Raw genomic sequence first — 25,585 nt, 5'->3', positions numbered from 1 at the left:
TGAATGTGTAGAGGCGTTGGCCAATTTGAAAACAGTAGATGGCCACAGTTTTATAAGAAAATCCAAAGAAACCCAAGTACATTAGACAAATTGGAATTGAAAAGCTTAAGTAAAAATACTCAATTTAAGGTCATCTGTTTATACCGACACGAGGTCTATGGAAAATGAGGGAGCCAGCATCATGTTTCTGAAATATGCAATTTTACAACGGGAACGTGTTATAAAATGCCCTGCCACTGTTGTTTTCTTTGGGATTTAGGGTGAGAGACATGAAGGCTGACAACTCTCTTCCTGTTGTAGGTCAGAGCTTCAAGGAACTCTGTAATCTTCCCACCGGCTTTACTCTCTCCTAGAACTTATGGGTAAAATTAGATGCTGGCTGGACTTCAGTAGTTGAGTTTGAAAGCTTTCAGAAGCCGAGGCAGACAACTGCAGCAGACTGATTTCTCACAGTACTACTTTGGGAGACACTTTGTACAGACTAACATAGTTTGGTAAACTGATGAGTGTCTGACAATTCTGCCATAAAATAGTACTAATAACAGTGCCCATAGAAGCAGAAGAAAATTATCTTTGAGTAATCTCCTTGGAAACAGGATCAGGCTTTATCTTCTGCTTACCAGTGTGCTGCATTTACATCTTGATGTTGCTCTACCACATGTGTACTGTTACAGTTAAGCAACAACAACACTGTGTGGGGATTTAGTTGGAATTTTATACACATTCTAACTGACCCTAGGAGGCAGACATGGTGAAGAGGGTGTGGGAAGAAATCATTTAAAGACTGAGTGTGCTCCCAAACCAGCACTGAACACATTTATCTAATTTGACACATTTTGCCTGGAAGTCATAGAAATAGACTGAGGTGCCCCCGTCAAAATATAAAGAGCCAGAGACTAAAACCAGACTAAAAAGGGGCAAAAACCATTAGGGAAGTACCTCCCTGGGGAGCGGGTGGGCAGGGAAAGGAGGTTAGATGGCAGTTATTAAACACTGAATCAAGACTATGTTCAGAAATGCTGCTACCCAAGAAAAATCTTTCTTCCCAGACTTAGCTGGGCAGGGGACAGCTAAGGAAAAGGAGTTCTGCTTATTCTCTGCTGCAGGATGCTACCTCCTGACCCTTTATAAGTCAGCCTTGCTTGATTACTCCTTTTAATTCAAGCCTCAAAACAGCTTGTAAAGTTTTTTATCATTCCTTTCCAGATTGTGTGGGCCACACTGTAGCATGAGCTTTCCCTTTGTCCACATCTGTTTTCCAACCTCATTACTTTTCTGTTATTACATTCATTTAAAAAAAAAAAAAGCTGTTTATTTCTTTTCTACATGTTTTCCCCCCAGGTTTCAAAAGCAAAAACAGTAAATCATGTGCTGTTTGATGTGACCATCTTCATGATTTCTAGTGCACAAATTGATGGTTACATATACAGGAATTGGTTTAACTTTATTGTTTAAATTAGCTATACCTTACGATTTAGGGAGGTTTAACCTAATGAAGCAAAAGCTAAGAGGAACAAGACAAGGATACTCACTAATATTGCTTCTCTTCAACATTGTACTGGAAGTTCTGGCCAAGGCAATGAAATAGGAACAAGAAACAAGAATAAGAATTAGAAAGAGAGAATCTCCAATATGGGCTTTTTCCACTGAGTTTTATATAAAGCTATGGTAATTAAGGCAGGATGGTATTGTTAGAGAGACAGAGTGTAACGAAATCCATATATATCTGGAAACATCATAGGTGACATATTACAAACGAATGCTGAGAGATGGACTATTCAGTGAGTTGTGCTAGGGCCAAATGATTAACCATACAGGAAAAACTAGTATGTCATATTAGGATGACAGAAATTTAACACTGACCCTAAGGACTGGCAAGGATGTGGAAACTTACACTCTGTAGAACTATGGAATTGATGCAACCCCTTTGGAAGGTAATTTTCAATGTCTGGTAAAATTGCATAGATTTTAGAGCCAGACTACTCCCCATCTGGAAAATGAGGATAATAACAGAATCCTCATAAGGTTATTATAAAGATTAAATTAGTAAATGTACATAAAGTGCTTAGAGTAATAGTCAGTACAAAATAAGCATTATTTAAATGTCAGTCATTGCTGTTTTTCTAGTCTTGCAGTTTTACCCCTAGGTGTGAGGAACACAGAAAATCTTGTCTTATGTATATAAGAAGATTCATTTAATAATGTTCATGGCAGATGAACAAAAGAATAGATTAGAATTATCATATTTATTGTATAGCAGTAAAAATGAATGAACTAGACCTATATGTAGTAGCATGGATGAAACTTAAAAACATGTTGAGAGAAAAATAGATTGCAGAGGGGTAAGACTGATTTCATACTGGAAAAGCAGGAGAAATAGGACTACTAGAGAAAAGCACACGTATTTCTGCTAGATCTGTAATACTTTATTTCTTTTAAATTTAAAACATTTTTTAAAAATCTGAACCAAAAAAAAAGAGCTAAGTAGTTATTATAGTCAGATTTTTTAAATATAAAAGGGATATTAGAAGTTTGATAGAAAGTGCCTTGTATAAGGAAGAATATGGTCTTTGGAAGCAGACATGCCAGGATTCAATTCCACTATTTATCAATATTATTTTCATTTTTATGAGGTGTTTAACTATATGTAAGATATTTAACATTAGTTACTTCACTGGGATATTGTAGGGGTTACATGAAGTCTTGTATATCATTAAGTATAGTGCCTGGTACATAACAGGTATTCAATAATTGTTCCATTCTTTTATTTTGTGTACAAGGAATAAAAGAGACTAATCAACATTCCCTTTGGAAAATATTTTAGAGCAAATTTCTGCTTCTGTAAGTCTTATCTTGCTACAGTTCATGTTGACTTTAAGTAAAGTTTGCCAATTCATGCCTAAACTCAATGAAACTAGCTCATGTCATAAAGAAACACCAGGATCTTACTATATAAAACGACTGCCCTCTTTTTTCTACTGAGTAGTATATTTGCCAGTGTTTGGGTGTGTGATGCTGTCCTGGCCCCTGTGTAAGAAAAATTAAACAAACATGGTCTTCACCTTCATCCTAATAAGACCTTTGACTATACCCTTTTTATGTCACATACTTGTGAACTTACACCTTCTCTTGCTAACTGAGCTGGGGAATATTCTTTTCCCTCCTAAAACGATGAGGGTCTTTATCTTGTGAAAGCCTACTGTCACCTTCCATGGATGCTAAAATTTGTCACTTCCTTGTCACTAACAAGAATGGCTATTTGATTATTGTTTTCATAAAAATACAAAATCCATTTGAAAGCTTTTGTAGTCAAGATTCATTTCTATACTTTCATTAAAATGATACCTATTCTAGGCACACTTCTTTTGATCATTCACAAACAATTTGGTGCTTTTCATATAAACACTTCTGCAACAACCATGTTAATACAAGATCCTGTTTTAGTATTTGACCTCACTTTTACTCTTGGGAAGTTAGACATGACATTCTATGCTAAGAAGCCTATGCAGAGGTAAAGGAGACAGATGGCTACAAAGAAGAACACACACACACACACACACACACACACTCACACACACCGTAGTGGACAAAGAAAATGGCAATGTGTGGATATTTACAGGACAGTCTTCTTTCCAACATACTTCTCACAAGAAATCTCACCTGAGAAATTTCATCTGAGAAAAGGTTCAGGAAAGGAGAATGAGTTTCCAAAGGAAAGTGTGAGAAGCACCTCAGGCTTGAATGATTTAACGTTCAGTTAAGACTCAGGTATCTGAGAAGCTGTATCTAGGAGTGGAGAGATGAAACAAGAGGCTTAGGAAAATTTTCCTGACTTGTGTCCTCAGGGTTTACCGAGATGACCTTACATGTAGATGCTGTTTTCTGAAACTGACACATAATTAGGAAATCTTTTTAAAGATCTAATTGCTACAGTAAGGCTGACTCATAGCCCTTTGCACCTTCTGCTGTCATGTAGTCCATCCCATGCCATGTTAGAATTTTCTGTAATCTAAGCCTATTTAGTCTATTTTCTTTCACTTTGTAAACACCCTTTTTCCATAGTTGCAAATGTCTCCACTATTATTTGTTTCAATTTGTAAATTGCACAAGGGCTAGAATAAACAATGTCCTCACACACGCATACTCATCTACTGCCAAACATGAATTATCTCCAGCCAGAGATACATTCAAAAGGGGACCCTTCATGTTTTCCTTATAGAGCCAGAATTCCAAGTGCAAGGTTCTTTCTTCTTTCTCTTTTTACGATAGGAAAGTTAATTTTTACATTTCCAGAGTGATTGGTAACTAAGTGTCTTTGGAAATAAACAAATGGTTGTCTGGTCCCCCAAAAATATTCAGACGCTTTACCAATGACTGCAGTGTTGAACCCTCTCTTATTTATCCTTTAATTCCTAATGTTTCGCCACAGTTGGGTGAAGGAGTGAATGAGTGAGTGAATAAATGAATGAATACTCTGTCATCAAAAAGTGTGATCCTTGGCAAGAAGCATGAGATGGCCACAGGCTTATGGTCTTATACAGAACTTGGGAAGGTGGCAAGGAGGTGAAACGTGGAATTTTCCAGAGCAGAGCCAGGAAGGGCTATGTGAGAAAGGACCATTTGACCTGAAACATGACCATCAGGGAAAAAAACACTTGGCTCTCTTGTTTTATTCTCCTCTGTGCTCTGTGTCGAGGAAGCTGTCCTATCTAGATCTGCATGTTCTCAGAGCTAACTGAAAATCCATACCCTGCTCCTGCTCCCCCACAAAAAAAAACTGGGTCATGTAGCTCCTGAATATTTAATATCGTGTCCTACATTTTGTTCCTTGAGAGAAATTGTTACTCACTCGTAGATGTCATTGAGGCCACAGATAAGCTGTCATTCACCCGACATTCATTATCTGCAGTCATATTTGATCTTGAGTGCTCTTTGTATTCTTTGTACTTCTGCTTCTTTTGTTATGCACTTCTCATTCATTTACTCATTCAGTATTTTCTGTGAACTAGGGATTCTCTTGACTACTCAGACTTGAAAATGAATATGACACTCTCAGGTATAGCCCTCAGTCCAGTTGGAAAGGCAGAATTATATGGTAAATGATAGTTTCTATCTTTCCTTCATTTTTTGCATCAACACCACCAACTCCCACCACTAGCATATTTTCACCTTTCTTTTGTCTTCCTTTACCAGATTCAAAGTATTTTTATTGTATAAAACACATAACATATAATTTACCATCTTAGCTCTTTTTAAATGTACAATAGTAGGTAAACATACTATTGTGCAACAGATCCCCAGAATATTTTCATCTTGTATAACTGAAACTCTATAATCATTGAACAACTCCCTGTTTCTCCTTCCCTCTACCCCAGTCAGTGGTAATCATGTTCTACTTGGGTTTCTATGAATTTGACTCCAGATACCATATATCAGTGGAATAATGTTGTATTTGTCTTTTTGCAACTGGCTAATTTCACTTAGCATAATGTCCTCAAGGTTCATCCATATTGGAGCACATGACAAGATCTCTCTCTTTGGTTTTTTGGGTTTTTTTGTTTTTTGGGGGGTTTTTTTGGTACCAGGGATCGAACTCGGGTCCTTGAGTTTGCGCAGCAGGCGGCGAAAACACTGAGCTAAATCCCCGGCCCCAAGATCTCTCTCTTTTATAAAGCTGAATAATATTCCACTGTATGTATGTATGACATTTTTTAGACATTTATCCATGAATGAACATTTGGGTTGCTTCTGTATCTTGGCTGTTGTGAATAATGCTGAAATGGATATGTAAATATCTCTTTAAAATTCTGTTTTTAATTTTTTTGGCTATGTACCCAAAAGAGGGATTGGTGAATTATATATAGTTCTATTTCTGATTTTTTGAGAAACCTTCATATTGTTTTCAATAAAAGCTGCAGCATTTTATATTTCCAGCAGTAGTACATAAGCATGCCAACTTCTCTACATCCTTGTCAGCGCTTTTTGTTTTCTGGATTTTGTTTGTTTTCTGTATTTTGTTTGTTTTCTGTATTGGCTATCCTAATGTTTGTAAAGCGATTGTAGTTTTGATTTGCATTTTCCTGATAATTCATGATGTTGAGTATCTTTACATATGTCTGTTGGCCAATTACTTATGTTCTTTGAATAAACGTTTATTCAAATCCCTTGCTTATTTTAAAATCAAATTATTTGGCTTTTAGATTGTTGGTGAGTAGTAACAATTCTTTATATATTTTCGGATGCTAACTCCTTATCAGATATAAGGTTTGCAAATATTTTATCCCATTCTGTAGGTTGCCCTTTCACTATTTTTCCATGTAGTCCTGTGTGTATATTTTTGCTTTTTTGACTATTTTTCATGTTATATCTACGAAATAATTTTAAATCCAATGTCATGAAGCTTCTCCCCTATATTTTCTTCTAGTCCTATAGTTTCAGATTTGTATTGTATGCAGAGTTAATCATTAATCAATAAGCGTATAGCCAAAAACATAGGAAAAAAGAATTATAGTCTTGTTGAGCAGTTAATTTAAAAAGTACTATATTATTTTCAGTTTCTTGCACCAGAGAAACTATTCAAGATTTACATATGTCTGTCCTATTTATTTCACTTAAGAGTATCACCTCAATATGCATCCATTTAGCTATAAATGTCTCTAATTTCTCATTTTTTATGGCTGAGTAATAAATACTCCATTTTATTTTTTTTAAAACACATTTTCCTTATCCAATCTCCAGTTGATGGGCAATTGGGCTGTTTCCAAGTTTTAGCTATTACAAGGGCCAGGGATTTAGCTCAGTGGTTCCAGCGCCTGCCTTGTGAGCACAAGGTCCCAAGTTCAATCCCTGGTACCAAAAAAAAAAAAGTTTTAGCTATTACAAACTGTGCTGCTATGAACATGGTGCACATTAATTTTAAAACAATACTATATTATTTTTCAGAATTTTGTGATTAGGATTTAAATCAGTTCTGCCTTATCTCTTAATATCTGGTACAGTCTGGGGTTGTTTTCTTTTATAACTAAAAGTACCCCCATCATTTAAGATTTCCCTTCACATGCACAGGTGTGGAAATGGGGAAATAAATAAGGGGGGAAAAAATAACCGAGATACATCATGTACAGGTACAAGCATCCAATGATAAATGTAAACGTATTGTACACCTAAAATGTACCAATAAAAGAATTTTAAAAAAAAAGATTTCCCTTCACAACCAGGCACAGTGGCGCATGCCTATAACCTCAGCACTCTGGGAGCCTGAGGCAGGAGGTCTGCAAGTTCAACCCCAGTCTGGGCAACTTAGTAATTAATTTAGTGAGACCTTGTCTCAAAACTTAATTTTTAAAAGTGGGCTAGGGATGTCGTTCAGTAAAAGACCCTGAACTGATTACAATACAAAACAGTACAGTACACTACATTACATAAATTAGTTATTTAATTTCAAAAAAACTTTCCCTTTACTGTTTGGCCTCACTTTCATGGAAGCTATTGGAGCGTCCATTCCCAATGTTCTTCATTCCTTTGTATACATTTGAGTTTTGATTTTTCCTAATTTTCCTTCAGCCTCAAGATTTCCTTTAATATTATTTGAAATGCCAGTATCCTAGCTAGAATTGTCAGCTTTTGCGCCTCCAAAAATGTCTATTTTGCTTTTACTTTAAAGGATATAACATTTTAAAAAATGTATAGCAGTTTACAGATGTCATTCTGGCGCTTGTATTGATTCCGACAAGAAGTCAGCAGTTATTCTTTGTGTGTACGTAATATGTCTTTTTACCTCTGTCTTCCTTTAAGATCCTCCTCATCTAGTCAATATTTTGATGATGATGTGCTCTGGAATGGTTTTATTTATGTCTACCCTATATAATAGCTTATTAAATTTCTTGGGTTTGTAACTTTATAATTTTCGTCAAATTTGAATTTTTGCTGGTCATTATTTTGTTTCAAGTATTTGTTATACCTAACCCGTCCTCTAGGACTCAAGTTTCATGCTTTAGATCCTTAATATTATTCTCAGTTCACTGTGGCTCTGTTCTTCTTTTTCTTTTCTTTTTTTTCTCGAGGTGATTGAAATCGGGTCCTTGCGCTAGCGCAGCAAGCGGCAAAACCACTGAGCTAAATCCCCAGCCCTCTGTTCTTATTTTTCTAAGTTTTATTTCTCACCATGTTTCAGTTTGAATACTTTTCTTTTTCATTGTTGCGGATTGAACCCAGGCCCCCGAACATGTTAGGCAAGCGTTCTATCACTGATCTACATCCCTGGGCTGGTTTATTTTACTTTTGAGACAGTGTTTTGCTAAGCTGCCTGGGCTGGCCTCAAACTTGTGATCCTCCTGCATCAACTTCCCAGTATATCCCAATACCTGGGATTACAGGCGTGTGCCGCCACACCTGGCTTGCATAGTTTATTTACTGTATATTCAAGTTTATAGGTCTCTGTAATGTTCAATCTGTTGCCAGCTCTATCCAGCGAATTTTCCATTTTTGAAAGTTTATGTATCTCCCATTTCCTATCTTCATTGTGGTTGTGTTTTCTTTTAAATCTTTGAAAATGTTTTAAATAGCTATTTGAACTCCCTTCTGTAAAACACATGAAGCAAACATCATACGTAATGGAGGGCCGGGGATTTAGCTCAGTGGTTTCGCCACCTGTTTCGCAAGCGCAAGGATACGAGTTCGATCCCTGGTACCAAAAAAAAAAATCATACATAATGCAGGAAAATTGAATGCTTTCCTAATGTCAGGAATGAAGCAAAGATGTCCACTGAAGAATATCCTATTAATTGGATTCACAATGAAGAGAAGCCCTACAAATGCATGGAATGTGGGTAAATCTTTTCACAAAGCACAAACCTCATATAGTGCTCCAACATTCACACTGGAGATAAGCCCTATAAATGTAATGAATGTGGAAAGGCCTTCAGCCTCAGCTCCTCCCTCTGGTACCATCAAAGGATGCACACAAGGAAAATTGCAGCTAGAGTCAGAGATGAGGGAAAGCCTTTCACAAGTTTGCAAGCCTCTGTGAACATTGAAGGACTCATATTGGGGAAAAACTTTCTTCACGTAACCACTGGCAAACATCAGTGTTCAAGGGAATCATCTAACAGAGACTCTGGTCATACCACAGAGAAACCGAGTTAGTGCCATCCCTATTAAAATAATGTAACAAAAAAACCTATGAAGTCTACTTTTAAAAAGCTACTGTAAATAATAAAGTTTAACAAAGAGAACATGAAATCAGTATGTAAAAATTGAATGCTGTTATGCTATCAGCAATCTAAAGTTGAAATTTATTTATTTATGTTTTTAGTTCTTTTATTGGTACATTTTAGGTATACAATTCATTTACATTTATCATTGGGTGCTTGTACCTGTACATGATATATCTTGGTTCTTATTTTTTTCCCCATTACCTGTGAGCCCTTCACCCCCTCCGCCCTTCCCTATTTACATAGATTTCATTTCCATTTTGTTTTCTTTTCTCATAGTTTTTCCTTTCCCTCTTTTACTTTCCCCTTCCCCTCCCTTCACCCCTTCATCTTTGGACCTTTTTTCCTATTTCAAATTATCCGTTATTCATTTTAATCATTTTAACCCTTGTTTACACTATCAGTTTCTCACACTAGAGAAACTATTCGGTATTTACACATGCGTGTCCTATTTATTTCACTTAGGAGTATGGCCTCAATATGCATCCATTTAGCTATAAATGACTCTAGTTTTTCGTTCTGTATGGCTGAGTAGTACTCCATTTTATTAAAAAAACCACATCTTCTTTATCCAGTTTCCAGTTGATGGGCACTTGGGCTGTTTCCAAGCTTTAGCTATTACAAACTGTGCCGCTATGAACATGGGTGCACATATATCCCTGTGGTATGATTCTTCTAATTCTTTTGGGAAGGTACCCAGCAGGGGAATAGCTGGGTCAAATGGGTCCTCTAGTCCTAGTTCTTTGAGGTGTCTCCATACTGATTTCCACAGTGGTTGCACCAGTCTGCACTCCCACCAACAATGGAGAAGGGTTCCTTTCTCCCCACATCCCCACCAGCATTTGTTATTTGTTGATTTCTTGATAGCAGCCATTCTTTCTGGGGTGAGGTGGAATCTCAGTGTTGTTTTCATCTGCATCTCTCGAATGACCAGTGATGTTGAACATTTTTTCATATATTCATTTGCTGCTTTTACTTCTTTGTCTGAGAAATGTCTGTTCAATTCAGATGCCCATTTTTGAATTGGGTCTTTGAATTTCCGGGGTCTGATTTTTTTCAATTCTTTATCTATTCTAGATAGTAGTCCTTTGTCTGAGGTACAGCTGCTAAAATTTTTCTCCCACATTGTAGGTTGTCTGTTAGCTCTGTTGGTGGTTTATTTTGCAATGCAGAAGCTTTTTAATAAGATGAGATCCCAGTTGTTGATTCTTTCTGCTAGTTCCCGTGCTGGTGAGGTTTTGTTCATGAAGTCTTTTCCTATGCCAATGTCTTCGAGTTCTACCTAACTTATCTTCCAGCAAGTTTAGTGTTTCTGTCTTAATATTTGTATCTTTAATCCACTTCGATCTTAGTTTAGTGCATGGTGATAGGTATGGGTCTAGTTTTAATCTTTGGCAGGTTGAAATCCAGTTTTTCCAACACCATTTATTAAATAGGCTATCTTTTCTCCAATGATGGTGGTTGGCTCCTTTGTCAAAGATGAGGTGGCTGAGCATGTCTGGAGTTGTTTCTGCATCTTCTGATCTATTCCACTGATCCTCAAGTCTGTTCCTTTGCCAGTACCATGCTGATTTTATCACAGTAGCTTTGTAGTATATTTTCAAGTTGGGGATTGTGATACCCCCAGCCATGTCTCTGTTGCTTTAGAATTGCTTTAGCTATTCTAGGTCTCTTCTTGTTCCAAATGAATTTTTGGATTGTTTTCTCCAGTTCTGTGAAGTTTATTGTTGGAATTTCAATTGGCATTGCATTGAATCTATATAGGAGTTTTGGAAGTATGGCCATTTTCACTATATTAGTTCTTCCTACCCAGGAGCAAGGGATGTCTTTCCATTTTCTTGTATCCTCTTCGATCTGTTTTTTCAGAGTGCTGTAGTTTTCAGTGTAGAGGTCTTTTGCTTCCTTTGTTAGATTGATTCCTAGATATTTCATATTTTTGGATGCTATTGTGAAAGGAATTGTTTCCCTAATTTCTCTCTCAGTGAGTCTCTTATTTGTGTATAAGAAGGCTATAGTTTTTTGAGTGTTGACCTTGTATCCAGCTACTCTACTGAATCTGTCAATTAAGTCCAGAAGTCTTCTGGTGGAGTTTTTTGGGTCTTCTATGTAAAGTATCATATCGTCAGCAAATAATGACAGTTTAACTTCTTCTTTTCCTATCATTATTCCTTTTATTTCTTTCCCTTTTCTAATTGCTGTGGCTAATGTTTCCAGAACTATATTGAACAACAGTGGTGATAGTGGGCATCCTTGTCTTGTTCCTGATTTTAGCATGCAAGTTTTCAGTTTTTGACCATTTAGTATGATGTTGGCTGTTGGTTTTTCATAGATAGCCTTAATCAGGTTAAGATAAAGACCTTCTCTTCCAATTTTCTGTAAGGTTTTTATCATGAATGGGTGCTGGATTTTGTCGAATGCTTTTTCTGCATCTATTGAGATGATCATATGGTTTTTGTCCTTGACTCTGTTAATATAGTGTATTACATTTATTGATTTATGAATGTTGAACCATCCTTGCATCCCCAGGATAAATCCGACTTGGTCAGGGTGTATGATGTTCTTGATGACCCTCTGTATTCTGTTTGCCAGTATCTTGTTGAGGACTTTTGCATCTATGTTCATTAGGGAGATTGGCCTGTAGTTCTCTTTTTGGGTTGGGTCTTTCCCTGGTTTTGGAATCAAAGTGACACTTGCTTCCAGGAATGAATTTGGAAGTATTGCTTCCCTTTCAATTTCCTTGATGAGTTTGAAGAGTAATGGTGTTAGTTCTTCTTTAAAAGTCTTGTAAAATTCAGCAGTGAAGCCATCAGGACCTGGGCTTTTCTTTGTTGGTAAATATTTTATTACATTTTCAATTTCACTCATTGTAATTGGGGTGTTTAGAATTTCTATATCTTCTTCATTTAACTTTGGCAATTCGTATGTATCTAGGAATCTGCCCATTTCTTCTGTGTTTTCCATTTTATTGGAGTAGAGGTTCTCAAAGTAGGTATTGATGATCCTCTGGATTTCTGTTGAATCTGTTGTGACTTCACCTTTTTCATTCTTAATTGCATGTATTTGTGCCTTTTCTTTCCTTTTTTTGATAAGGTTGGCTAAAGGTTTATCGATTTTATTTATTCTTTCAAAAAACCAACTCTTTGATTCATTGATTTTTTTTTGTATTGTTCTCTTAGTCTCCATTGCATTGATTTCTGCCCTGATCTTTATAATTTCCTCTCTTATACGAGCTTTGGATTCGTTATGCTCTTCTTTTTCTAGGAGCTTGAGGTTCTGCATTAGGTTATTTATCTGAGTTTTCTCTGTTTTCCAAATATGGGCATTCACTGCAATGAATTTCCCGCGTAGAACTGCTTTCATTGTGTCCCATAGATTCCTGTATGTTGTACTGGCATTTTCATTTACTTGTAGAAACTGTTTAATTTCTTCTTTAATTACTTCTGTGACCCATTGGTTGTTCAAGAGGGTGTTATTCAGTTTCCATATGTTTGTTGGGGTTTTGCGGTTTCTTATGTTATTGATCTCCAATTTTTTTGCACTATGGTCTGATAAAATACAGGGGGTAACTTCAATTCTTTTACATTTACTTAGACATGTCCTGTGAGCTAGCATGTAGTCTATTCTGGAGAATGACCCATGTGCAGCCGAAAAGAATGTGTATTCCAATTTTGTGGGGTGAAACACTCTGTAAACATCTATTAAGTCCCATTTGTTCAAAAGCTTGGCTCAGTTCTAGAATTTCCTTGTTAACTTTTTGTCTAGATGATCTGTCTATTTGTGATAGTGGGGTATTGAGGTCTCCCACTACAATTGTGTTAGTGTTTATTTGGTTTTTCATGTCTATTAATATTTGTTTTGTGTAGTTGGGGGCATTCATATTTGGTGCATATATATTTAGGATTGTCATCTCTTCCTCTTGGATTGTTCCCTTCACAAGGACATAGTGACCATCTTTGTCTCTCTTAATTAGTTTTGGTTTGAAATCTACTTTGTCTGCAAATAAGATTGCTACCCCTGCTTTCTTCTGGGTTCCTGTGGCGTGGAGAACTGTTTTCCATCCTTTTACTTTCGTCTATGAGTTTCTTTTTGAGTTAGGTGCATTTCTTGTATACAGCATATTGTTGCATTTTCCTTTTTAATCCATTCTGCCAGTCTATTTCTTTTGATTGGTGAATTGAGACCATTAACATTGAGGGTTATAATTGATAGATATTGATTTATCCTTGTCATGATGTTTTACTTTTGTTGGCTCTTTTATTTCTTATTTTTTCCCCCTTTCCCTTTAGTGTCTTACCTTGCCTGGTGGCTTCCCTCTGTTGGGCCTCATGGAGTTGTGACCTTCATTGCTTTTTTCTAGGATATTGTTTAGAATTGCTTGTAGTGCTGGTTTGGTGTTCACGAAATTTCTCAGGTGTTCTTTGCCATGGAAGTGTCTAATTTCCCCATCGATTTTGAAAGATAATTTTGCAGGATACAACAGTCTAGGTTGGAAGTTATTTTCTTTTAGGGCTTGAAATACTTCACTCCAGGCTCTCCTTGATTTGAGGGTTTGGTTGAGAAGTCTGCTGTGATTCTGATGGGCTTTCCTTTGTAGGTGATTTGTTTCTTTTCTCTAACTGCTTGTAGGATTTTGTTTTTTTCTGTTGGGTTTCTGGGATCTTGACTATTGTATGTCTAGATGTAGTTTTTTTTTTATCATGGTTAGTTGGAGTTCTATATGCCTCACTTATCTGTATGTCCAGTTCTCTACCTCTGTCTGAGAAGTTTTCCACTATTACTTCTGTGAACAGTTTTTTTATGTCAATTGTGCTTTCTCCTGTTTTTTCATGGACTCCTATCAGTCTTATGTTATTCTTCTTTGCATCGTCTAGCAGTTGTTGGATTGATTTCTCGTGGTCCCTTGTTATTTTTAAGAAATCTCTATTTTCATGGTCTCTAACCACGATCCTGTCTTCTATATCTGATATTCTATCTTCAGATTCCCTTAATCTGCTGTGGATACTTTCAGTGGAGTTTTTGATCTCCTGAATATCTGTTTGAATCTGTTTCATGGATTCCATTTCTTTCTTATGTTGGGCGATCATGGCTTCCATTTCTTTCTTATGCTGGGTATCCATGGCTTCCAGCATGTTTCTGAGCTCATCTATTTTTTTATCTGTTTCTGTTCTAGATCCTCTAATCATGTCTTTCACTCTGCTCACCATCTCTGTAGATATCTGGGAGATTATTTCTGCTTTGAATTTTTCTAGAACCTCGTTCATCTGTTTTGTTACTTCCTGTGCTATCAGTTCAGGGTATCCAGGTGGTTGGTTATGGGACTTTTCCATCTCATTTCCCCCAGGATTTACCCTTGGTGGGGTGGAAGTCTGAGTTTGTGCCTTGCTTAAATGTCTTCTCATTTTTGTTTTTGGTACTGTCCTTGGTTTAACTCCTGGGTTGATAGTTTGAAATTGCTTATTGTAGGTATCTTTGTTGCTTGTAATTAGAACCCTTATGGAATGATTGCTTCTCAGAGGTGTCTTCCAGATATAGTTGGTCTTTAAGTTTTGAGTCTCTAATGACTCTAAGGCTATCTCATTTTCCTTATAACTAGGAAGGCTCATTGACTAGATTGATACCAACACCTTAGCCCAAGTGATACAATCAGCAACACCATTGCATCAAGTACATCTTCGAAAATGACATTTTGTGGTAGTTATTAATCTATCACCTTTAGCTGTGTGAATTAAATCAAGATCGAGGACCAACCCAACATATAGTGAATAAACTTTTCAATATAACAACTTTACCCTTTGGGATGGGGAGTTAGAAGAGGTTGGGGAGGGAGGGGCAGGTGGGAAGAAGGATAGGGGAAGGTTAGCAGTGTGGCCAGAGGACACAGGTGAGAAGGAAAAGGAGAATAATAGGAAAATAAAGAAGAACTATGAATGAGGACCAAAACAGGGAGAAAAAGGGAAGATGAACAATGTGGGAGAGCAAGAGAGTGAGTGTAAGAGAGAGAGAACGGAAAGAGAAAAGAAAGAAGAAAAGAAAAGAAAAAAAGGAGAGAAAAACAAATATTTGCAAAGAGTAGGAAAAAAATTAAAGATAAGAGGAGCAAAAGAAAAGAAAAGAGAAAAAAAACCAAACTAATAATACTAATTTTGGGAATAAAAAATAACAGTGAAGATGAAGGGCCTCTTTCAGGGTATGTCTCTGCTGTCACGATAGACAACGTGGGTTGCAGTGTGCAGATATAAGTCAGTGAGTCTCAGCAAGCTAGTCGCAGACCCGTGAGGTTCAGGCAGATTTCTGGCTGCAAGTCCCAAGTTGAGCTCCCTGTCCTCCCGTAGGGTTGAACTCTGCAGGGTTGTATTGCAGGTTCCAGCTGCCCTTCCCCTGAAGATAGTCCCGGTCCTGATGGGAGGTGAAGATGACTCCAACTTACCCAGTACAGTGGTCTGGTGGTCCAGTGTCCTCTGCGTCTTTGTAGTGTGGAACCAGGTGGCTGTACAGAGAAGAGGCCGGGCGGGGGGGTGTCCAGTGGATTCGGTGTGTTCCGCGTGACTCGCGACCTTGGTACGGTGTCTGCAAACCTACCTGTCTGCAGCAGGCTCTAAAGTTGAAATTTAAAAAACAATTCCATTTATAACATAAAAACTTAGTTTTTTATCAGAACCTGTGTACGTATATGGAATAGAGACCTCATTATATAAGTAGAACTATACATGACATTATGTGATTGTGGAAGCTATTAACAAATTCTCTTGCCTTTGGGCTGAAACATAGTTCAGAGACTGACTGTTAGCCTGGCATGTGTGAGGCTCTGGGTTCAATCCCCGGTGCTGCCAATAATAATAATAATAATAATAATCTGTTACCTTTGAGTCTCTCATTGGTCTTTAATGTAGATTGGGGATGAAAATGGGAAGAAAGCTCAGTGTGAAGCAGAGGAAAGGACTAACTGGAACCCATGGGAACCCTTGTATTTCCAATGCTATTAACCTTGTTAAATTAGAAGACTGACCTGCAGCAGGCTGGTATTCTTCACTACAGAGCAGCACATGCACCTAGTTCAGGACTCAGAGACTCTGAAAAAGGCTATCTGGTAAGAGTTGGAGGGATTCGCAGGCCTGGCAGGTTGGCCAGCACATCAGCAATGTGTGCACAAGCTGCTGCAGTGCAGTGTGCTCTCCATTTAACCTTCCCGGTATAATCACTGCTGCTGCACCTCTGTCTTCCATATCTCACACAAGATTTTCTTATTGCCAACCCCGACTCATAATCGTACAGGAAAAAGAATTCTCAGAAATTTAGTTCCATCTGAGCTCAGTTGGTACTGTAGTATGCTACCATAATACTTGGTTGTTTTTGATAACCTTAGGTATATTATTTTATAAAAGGAACTCACTGTACAAGATTACAAGTTATAACATCTGTATACTGCAAAAATCACATACTTTTATATAGAGTCAATGAGCAAATACAAAAAAATTGAAGAAAATTCCATTTGCAATAGAATCAAAAACGATAAAATACTTAGGAGGAACTTTATACTCTAGAACTACAAAATAAGCTTAGTGTAGTAGTATATGCCTGTGGTCCCAGCTACTTGGAAGGCTGAAGCATGAAGGTTGCAAGTTCAAGGCCATCCTGGACCATTTAGCAAAATTCTGTCTCGAAATAAACAACAACAAAAAAGGGAAGAAATACAGTTCAGTGATAGCCTAGCATGCGCAAGACACTGGGTTTGATCCCAAGCAGTGAGGGGTGGAGGGGAAAAACTACAAAACTGACGAGATTCTAGCAAACCTAAATAAAGTGGAAAGATATCCTCTTTTCACAGATCAGAAGACAATTTTGTTAAACTGGCAGTACTCTCCAAACTGATTTACAGTTTCTGCATTATCCCTGTCAAAGTCCAAGCTGCCTTCCTTGCAAAAACTTAACCAGTTAGTCCTAAAATTCATATGTGAATTTAAGGGAGGCAGAATAGCCAAAACATCTTGAAAAGGAACAGAGTTGGAGGCCTTAACATCACTAAGGTTGCCAAGACAATTATTTGGCAAAAGAATAGACAATCTGGAACCCATGAAAACCAATGCCACTTCATGCTGTAGGGCATCAGCTCAAGGCTAATGCCACTGAGAAACGTGGATTCTAATTTGGTTTCATGGGCTCCAGTTTGCCCTTTCCCTTGTCTTTTCAACAGTGGTGATGTGACAAGTGTGTATCTACCCACAAAAGAATAAAGTTTGATCCTCATACCATACACAAAAATTAGTTCAGGGCTTTGTGTATAATCTAGAGGTAGAGTACATACTTAGTATGCCCTGAGATCTATCCTCAGCACACATACCCCAAAATGTTTATTGATTGAAGCCTAAACATAAAAGCTAAAACCACAGAATTCTCGTATGAAAATATAGGTGTAAATCTTGTGACTGTTCTCTTACATGTGACAAAAACACAAACAAAAAAAGAACAAAATAAATTGGATATCATCAAAATTGGAAACTTTTGGATTTCAAAGCCCAGCATTTAGAAAGTAAACATGCCCATAGAATAGGCAAACATTTTTTGCAAGCTATTCAGAAAGAACCACATATTGGATGGTTCCATTTATATGAAAGGTCCAGAATAGACAAGTCTGTAGAGACAGAAAGTAGATTAGTAATTGCTAGGGCTAGTAGTGTAGGGAGTTTGAGAAGTGACTGTTAAGGTATACATTTTTTTTTTTTAGTAATCAAAATGTTCTAAAATAGACTGTAGCATGGTTACATAGTTCTCTTATACACTAAAAGCTAGTGAATTACCCTTTAATTGGGTAAAAGGTATGGTAGATTAGTTTCTCTCAATAATTCTGTGGATGTTTTATTAAGGCAACCTAAGATTGACATACCTAACAGAACAGAATTTTTGCTTATTTCTTTGCTTTTCCTCATTCATTTTTTCCCTTTGTGGGCAGGTATGAGAGCAGAGCAGGCAGGGAGTTCCACTCCATTCCTTACCATTCTGTTTCTTCTCCCATGGCTAGCCTTGGTGGCCAAGAGATTCACAAGCCAATTTGTATTTTGTAAACTTTTCCCTTGGGCCTTAGCAGAGGATACTTTTAGAAAAACCATGGGTCTGATTTTGATGTGGCACAGTGCCTGTTCATTAGTCTCCATCAGTCCCATTGGGATAAGCATATGTTACATTCAGTCTTAATCTCTTGGAGGACACGGAGTTGTTCGGTCCATCTTGGTGTAGACCACAAACCATGTTTAAAATAGTGAGCCAAGCCATGGGGCCTCCTTGGTGAGGTGGCGCTGGTCCCTCTGCTTGAGTAAAAAAGAAATGCCAGGCAGGTAACCACAAGCCAAGTCAGGCTTGGCTGCTCCAGGCTCCCTGGACGAGTGTGGCAGTGCAAGTTTTGCTAGGCCTCCTTTGGCTCGCTTTCTCCCTCTCTCAGTGTTTCTCTCCCTTAACCCTTTATTTAGCGTGACTCCAGAGCTGAGTACTTTCATCTGCTTAAATGTTCATCCCTCATTAATTCTCTCCCCACTGAGTGCAGAACTCAAGAAATCCTCTAGTTAAACAGAGAGTAGAAGACCAGGCATGGTGGCACATGCCTATAATACCAGCACTCTGGAGGCTGAGGCAGGAGGATCAACATGAGTTTGATGCCAACCTGGACTACATAGTGAGTTCAAGGCCAGCCTGAACTACATAGTGAGACTCTGCCTCAAAAAACAGAACAAAACAAAAATAAATAAATAAATGAACAAAGAATAGAGTTGTAAGAGACCTCAGAACCCTTATAGTCCTATACCCTACAACACACGTACACTTTGCACTTGAGGACCCTGATACCTAAAGAGAAGAAGTATTATGCCAAAGTTATTAGTACCATTATTTTCTTATTTCTGGTTCAGTGCTCTCCCCAACAACCCACCACTACATAAGTGGTTTTTCTTCATTTTTAAAAAAATTTTAATGTGGTGCTGGGGATTGAATCCAAGGCTTCATGCATGCTAAATATACACTCTACTACTATTTCCACTTCTGAATGAAAAAATATATATGCATTGCATTAAGAAGAGTGGGATTTTCCAGAAAATTTCAGGCCCCCAGTACTGCCTGCAGAAGCAGAGCAAGCCCAATGTCGACGTCAACCTGGAGAGCACACTGGAGAGCCAGAGCATGTGGGAGTTCTGCCTGGTCCACAAGAACAGCTCAAGGTCACATGGAGTTTGTGAGGAGGATTTGCAAATGGACATAGCTACAGTACAGGATATGCTCAGCAGCCACCATTACAAGTCATTCAAAGTCAGCATGATCCACAGACTCCACTTCACAACCGACATGCAGTTAGGTATTCTAGAGACAAAGTTGAGATAGACTCCATTACAAATCAGAAAGCCAGCACTAAGTTTTGGATTAAGCAGAAACCCATCTCAATCAATTCTGACCTGCTCTGTGCCTGTGACCTTGCTGAAGAAAAAAGCCCCAGTCCCACAATATTTAAACTCACGTATCTAAGCAATCACGACTGTAAACACCTCTACTTGGAATCTGATGCTGCTGCCATCAATGAAATTGTGCTCAAGGTTAACTACATCCTGGAATCCTGAGCAGGCACTGCCCGGGATGACTATTTTGCTCAGAAACAAACAAACAAAAAAAACTGAACAGACGTACAAGCTTCAGCTTCTAGAAGGAGAAGAAATCAGGGCAGCAGTAACACTGGCCTCCATCCTCCATCTGCCACTGCAGCTCAGAGCCTGCCTGCCAGGCCCAGGTGGCCCCAGAGCCCACCCCGAGTCCTGCAGTACCTAGGGGAGGTTCAGAGCCCAGGGCTGGGGTGCTCTTGGGGAAGGTGTGCGGGTGCGGGTGCCTAGGCTGTTGTGCAGGGGATGTGACATGGACCACAGTTGCTTTGAGTAGTGATGCCCAGGCCCAGACCAGCCCCAGGGAGCCACAGGCTGCCTGGCCATCTTCACTGCCTGACGACCCTGCCCGAGGGTGCACATAGCCATGCCAGACATTTCCTTGCAACTTGATCAAATTTCTTAAAGCAAACGAAGAACAAGAGTGTACATTTCTTTTTTTCCTCTTAATAAACAGGTGTACTCTTTATCAAAGAACAAAAAAAAAAGTGGGATTTTGAGCATGTTCCAAGCACTTGACATTCTCTGTGTGATAGGTACAGACATAGGATAAGCAACCATCTACCTCAAAGATAGTTGTATAATTTCTTTAAGCCCCAGGGGCTTTTGGGTGTCACTGGACCCAGCTTGCAGAGGAGTTAGCACATTTGTCTCTGAAAAGGAATGGAATGAGAGGCATGTAACTTGGTAGAAAAAATATCCAATTAGGAGTCAGGGTCTTTAGTTGAGTCACCAATCTGGTGCATAAAGATTTTATATCTTGGGTGAGTAACTTCAGTTTTCTGAGCCTTAGTGTACAGATCTGTGTAGCAGGAAAGAATATTGGTAATTACCTCAGAATGCGGTTGTATATCTCTGATGAAATGATGGGTATAAAACTTATCGTTACTTGAAACAAAGGGTATATTCACTTGAAAAACTGGTACTGTTGTGCATGTATGTGCCCAGCAAGAGGTAACCCCTCCAAGTATATTCTCACAAGAGATTAGTTCTTAAGTAGGTAGCACCAGAGCTGAGGGCTCTGCTAGCACTCACTCATGCTTGCTCATTTGGGCAGCAGAGATGGAGCCATTTGGCCACATCCTGTCCTTTAACATGTGGAAGCCTTTATCAAGCAACTCCCAACTCATAGGCTCACTTTATTCCCATGGCATCTCAGCTTTTTGACATTTGGATAATATTATATACCATATGCTTAACAACAAAATTGGGCATAAAATGGTGCATGGTGAAAAGATACCCACACTGCCTGTCTCTCCCCCAAGCATTGTTGCCAGTTTCCTGCATATCATTCTGAAGGTATCCTGAAATCCTTTTTCTCTTTACACCAAAAGAACACCTTACTATATATACTCTTTCCATATGTCAGTATATCTTGAACATTTCTCCTTTTTTAGTATTTATAGAATTTCCTTTTTATTTTTAGAAACAATGTACTTTTCCAAAATTTACTTAGCAACCTCTATTGTTAGGCATGTAGATGGTTTTTAATCTTTTGTTGTCATAAATGGTGCTAAAATAAATATTTTACATCTTTCGGCATTTGTTTACTTTTATAATAACACAATTGAACACAATTGTACAATTAGTTCTAGAAGTAGCATTCCCAAGTCAAAAGATATGTGACCTCAGTATTTTTTAGAATGTTATTATATAGTGTCATATTTCCGATCATCATTGCTATGTTAAATTATATTCACATAAACAATTTATTACAGTGTTTATTTCTCTACACTTTGCCATTATAGTGTGCTATCAGATTTTCAGTCACTGCCAGTAGATAGATTCAGGGTATTATTTCATTGTAGTTTTTTGGGTTTTGGAGGTTTTTTTTTTTGGTACTGGGGATCGAACTCAGGTCCTTGCACTTGCGCAGCAGGCGGCAAAACCACTGAGCTAATTCCCTGGGCCTCATTGTAGTTTTAATTTGCATTTCTCTTAGATTGACATTGCATGTCTTTTCACATATCTGAATGCTGTATTTTTTCATTTATTTATTCCATTCTCTGTTTATGTTTCTTTTCCTATTTTTTTATTGGATTATTGGTCTTCATTGATTTGGAGGAGCTTTCTATAATTGAGTAAATTTCCTCCTTATTTGATAGGTATATTTTTCAAGTATCTCAGTATCTAATAACATGTTTGTGGTATTTTTGCCATACATTATTTTAGAATTTTATGTTTATCAGTAATTTTATTGGTTTCTAGGATTTATATCATACTTAGAGTAGCTTTCCCATTTATCTTGTGTAAAAAAATATTATCATAGTAAACCTTCACCTTCTTCTCCATTACTTCTTTTTTTACAAAAATGTTGTGCATATAATAGATGTACAGGAACTTTTTTCCTCAACAACTATTTCAGTTTGGGCCGTCTCGTATAGAGAAAGGGACACAGAATTTGAGTTTGGAAGATCTCATTGACTACTGTAACATGTTCAAACCCATCAGTTACTATGTACCTGCCTCTTGAATTTTTGTTCATATCTACTTAAATGAATTTCATATATGAAAAAGTTCTTTTTTTTTGGTACCGGGGATCGAACTCGGGTCCTTGCGCTTGCACAGCAGGCAGCAAAACCACTGAGCTAAATCCCCGGCCTGAAAAAGTACTTTTTAAAGTGTAAGGAATCATTTGATAAAATTATTTAACAAACACATTCATGGATGTTTTTGTTGTTTTTCTCCATTATTGGTCTCAGGGTTGAAATAAAATTTGTATGAAAAAGCCAACCTTATAAATGTAAGCTTTCTTTTATTGCTTCTTGGGGAATGCCTTGCTGATGGGAAGGCTTGCCTAAGCCTTGATTAGAGCTGATGAAGGAGGGGAAGCTCCTTCAGTGAGAGGTTCACCTGAAAGGTCTGGACTAGTAGCTTTTAAGAGTTGGATAGCTGGAAAAATGTGCAGGACATTGGATAGTATTCGTGGACAGAGACCTCAGTTCATGTTTTATTGTGCTGAAAGAGTTCAAAGGCAAAGTCTTTTAGAAAGTTGGTTTACTCCTTGGCAGATGTGACTTCCTGTGTCAGCAAGGGAAAATTCCTTAGCTTGACCTATGGAGGCTCCAAGGAAATGATGAGTGCCCAAGTTAAAGAAAGTGTTATGTTTGGATTGGTTCTTGATAGTAAAATAAAGGAGCTGGCTTGGCTGAGAAGGAAGGAAGGCAATCTACAAAGGGTACAGTGGACCAGACCCTCCCAGAACTCTCCGGAACTGGAGAGTGTTATTTTCATTTCCACCCTAGTTTAATGGGTTGGCCAAATTATATCATCACTTTATCTACCTAGAATATGCATTTGTAGACACTTTTATTGAGGTAAATTTTCATGTAGTGAAATGCACAGATCTTATATGTGTCATTAAATGACTTAACAGATGGGAATATATATATATATATATATATATATATATGATTTTTCCCTTTTAAAATTAAAACAAAAGCAGATATGCTATCCTGTATCTAAGTCATACTGTGATTCTCTGATGTTGTAATACTAGAAGTTGTGATGGTTATTTCACTGTATTTTGTTTCTTTATGTTTTTGTTTTTTGTTATTCTGTTTGGTACTGGGGGGGATTGAACCCGGGACCTTGTGCTTGCAAAGCTGTTTCTTTATGTTTTGTTTTTGGTTTTGTTTTTTTGGTACTGGGGATCGAACTCAGGACCTTGCGCTTGCAGGGCAGGCGCAGTGCCACTGAGCTACATCCTCGGCCTTCTTTATGTTTTGAAAGCAGTCAGGCAGTAGGACATTCAGTCAGTGGTGCTGTCTAGTTCTTAACCATTTTATTTATGTCTTAATGTAAGTCTGATTGTTCATGTTGCACAAGTACTCCTGAATCCAGTTAGTCTTGGTTTCTGCAGTTGATCCATTAGACATGTAAGCACCCACCCCATAGCAGGCACTTTATATATTTTCATTCTCCCCCTCTGTTCTTACTTGGGAGGAGGGAGAGGTGACGAAGGCTTAGCCAAGTAAAGTTAGAGGGCATTTGTACCAACATGTGGTTGGGAAAGTAAATTGAGTTTTAAGCAGTGAGAACTTGAACTAACTCCCTGGGCAGCTTTAATTGCACCTTTGGTATTAGGATCTGAAGACTTGTTGACCTCTACTGCTGCTTCAGGGCTCATTGCAATTAGCAGTTCAGTCCTTGGCATTTAGGTTTCACTGTAACTGAGTTTTCACCCTGCCAGGGCCTTTTTGCCCCTCCTCTGAGGCCATGCCAATTGTTGCAAAGGTAGAAAGGAAAAGTCCTCGGCAGACCTGTTGGGGTCTCTGCTGAGACAGTGCTCACTCATCAGTAAATGAGGAGAATTGCCCAGGCAGGCAGGGCACCGAAGAGTGACCCAAAGCCACCTCGGAAGGGACAGCAGAAGCCTTTCCAGCACCTAGCTAACTCATGGCACCTATTTGTTCAGTGGATGGGTGAGTAAAGTTCTCAAGCGTCTTAGGCTTCCCAAAGCTTTGTTGTCCTAAATTCATGTCCTCAGTCTCTACTCAGACTATGCTGCTGTCTCATGGCCTACCTGCTGACAGGTGACTTGGTGACTTGGAGCCTCTTCTGCCCCCTAGTGATTCAGAACAGCTACCCTGAAACTTCCAGCACAGAAAAAGTATCTTCCAGAAGAGCTGAACTGGGGTCCTTTATTTTGTCCATCCACCGAGGTTATGTTGTTACTCCTTGCTACAATGCAAAAAGGGAAAAGGAAACAAATAGTCAAATTTAGTGCATGGCACAGTAGGTGCTAGTAAGTGTGTATAAAAGAGAGGGGGAATGCTAGCTACTTGGTCCACCTAGGGGAGTCCCCAGGTCTGAATACTTATCTTTGTTTTCTGCACATTTTCAACAGGTGTCAGTTACAGTTTCTTGGCCCTAAAGTGAAAAGCTCTGCGTGTTTGGTTCAGTTTACCCATAGGCTGTAGCCCAGAGTAGAGGATTGACACAGTGAAAATGTTTACTTCTCTAATTAAGCAGAATTAAGGTCTGAACTCAAAACTGTCTTGGGTTGTGCTGGGCATAATTGAGATGCATGGGCTTTGTGTAAATAATGTACCTCTAATTGGCTTTGATTAAGTGCAAATTAGAATCACACTTCACTCCAGTGTGATTTACATTCCTAAGCCTTTTACTAACTGAAGTACTGTGGGTGGCCGATAAGGCTTGTTTATCCCAGAGAGAAGAGGCTAGGAGCTAGGAGCTGGGCTCTGCAGTTCCCAAATGTAAAGAGCCTACAGCGAGGACTCCTGCTTCTCATAGCATCCCACCTTCTTCTGGTCCCTTCTTAGAGTGAATTTGCTTTACTGTAGTAAGTCCTAGACCTGCATCGATTGCTTTTTGACATTCAAGACTTGGGAAGCTGGTCTTTAAAAATAAATTAATAATAACACTAAGTGAATATTGGAGTCTACCTTGTGAAACCTTAGATCTAACCAGCACTGGGCTTTGGTTAGGAGAGTATCCTAACACTTTGTTACGGGGAACCCGAAACATTTCAGAAAGGAAATAACTGGTGGGGAGTTAGTTCCTTGTGTGTAGTGCAAATCGACAGACTTCTACAAAGCAGCTGGACCCTGCACACATCTTTCTCCAGGATTGCTTTGCAATATTCAAAGGATGGGTCTTTGCAATTAACCCTTGAGGAGCCTGCATAGGAGGGAGTATGTCCATTTCCCCCTGCCTGTAAGTTTTCTGAATTTGCAGAGTCACTGTGACCATATGAAACAGCAATTGTGTGTGTGTGTG

At 38.4% G+C, this 25,585-nt stretch overlaps 1 protein-coding gene and 1 pseudogene across 16 annotated transcripts in view; both read left to right on the top strand.

Annotated features, from left to right (window-relative positions):
• Positions 1-25,585, top strand: part of Bcas3 (BCAS3 microtubule associated cell migration factor) — a 583,853-nt gene that overhangs the window by 463,029 nt on the left and 95,239 nt on the right. The window lies entirely within an intron of this gene.
• Positions 15,803-25,585, top strand: part of LOC147823777 (target of rapamycin complex 2 subunit MAPKAP1 pseudogene) — an 83,558-nt pseudogene continuing 73,775 nt past the window's right edge. Inside the window, exon 1 of the transcript XR_015443253.1 lies at positions 15,803-24,267. The product of XR_015443253.1 is annotated as a target of rapamycin complex 2 subunit MAPKAP1 pseudogene (transcript). The remainder of the gene's footprint in view (positions 24,268-25,585) is intronic.

The sequence above is a fragment of the Heterocephalus glaber genome, unplaced genomic scaffold (assembly GCF_053883595.1).
Source record: "Heterocephalus glaber isolate CG9 unplaced genomic scaffold, H.glaber_assembly_v1.0 deba00001564, whole genome shotgun sequence".
NCBI lineage: Eukaryota > Metazoa > Chordata > Mammalia > Rodentia > Bathyergidae > Heterocephalus > Heterocephalus glaber.
This window is presented reverse-complemented; position numbering and strand designations above follow the sequence as displayed.